The sequence below is a fragment of the Galeopterus variegatus genome, unplaced genomic scaffold (assembly GCF_000696425.1).
Source record: "Galeopterus variegatus unplaced genomic scaffold, G_variegatus-3.0.2 Scaffold6767, whole genome shotgun sequence".
In the NCBI taxonomy this organism is placed as follows: Eukaryota; Metazoa; Chordata; class Mammalia; order Dermoptera; family Cynocephalidae; genus Galeopterus; species Galeopterus variegatus.
Window position 1 is genome coordinate 113858 of NW_007732878.1, and position 1009 is coordinate 114866.

Sequence of the window (1009 nt, forward strand, 5' to 3'; positions counted from 1 at the left end):
TCATTTCAGGGGTTTCCTGTTCTGTAGGGTCTCGTATGTGAGAGTTACTAAATCCCTTTGGCAATATCATATTTTCTAGTCCAACCCCCACCCAGATTTCCATTATCTCTATGTTGATTTCTGGTCATCTGGTAGATCAGTTGCTTCTTCTTTTACTCTGGAGTGGACTTTGAGTAGAAAGATTTTTTTCTTCTTTTTCCAGGCTCCTCAAGTGACTCTCCTTGTGCCAATAATGTAAAATGTGCAGTAGGCCTCCTGCATGGTGGTTGTGAATATTATTGTGGTAGCAAGCTGTCCTTATGATGGTAGAAGCTGTGGTGGTGGCTGTTTTGGACCACCTCTTCTGGAGCTGTGTGAGGCCTCCCCACTGCTGGGGGCATGGGGTCCTGCCTTCTGCATGGTTGGGAATGTGTGGCAGGGCTGGCTTGCTGGGTTTTCCACCTTCTTAGGGCCTGCCTGGTGTTAGCAGCATGTGGTCCTGCCTTCTATGCAAGTGGGGCTTATTTCTCACTGTTCTGGAGACTGGGAAGTTCAAGATTAAGGTTCCAGCATCTTGCAAGGGCCTCTTTCTGTGTCATTCCATGGGGGAAGGTGAGAGGGTGAGAGAGAAAAGGGGACTGAACTCGCTCTTTTATAATGAACCCACTCCCATGATAACAACATTAATCCATTCACGAGGGCAGAGACTTCATGGCCTAATCACCTCTCATTAGGCCTCATCTTCCAACATTGTTGCATGAGAAATTAAGTGTTCAACATATAATTTCATGGGGGACACATTCAAACCATGTTTGAGTCCATTCCATTAGTAGGGTATTTAAAGTATGTTATCTTGAGTGTGATTTGGCTACCTCAAGGCAAAGGGTAGCTGTTTTGATGGGAGTGAATGAGGGAGTCCACGACATATTTTCTAGGAGCCTTGAGTTGCACCCAGTTAGGGAAGATTCTCCCAAATCACAATCAGTCTACCTATATCTGTATGTATGTATGTATGTATGTATGTATGTAT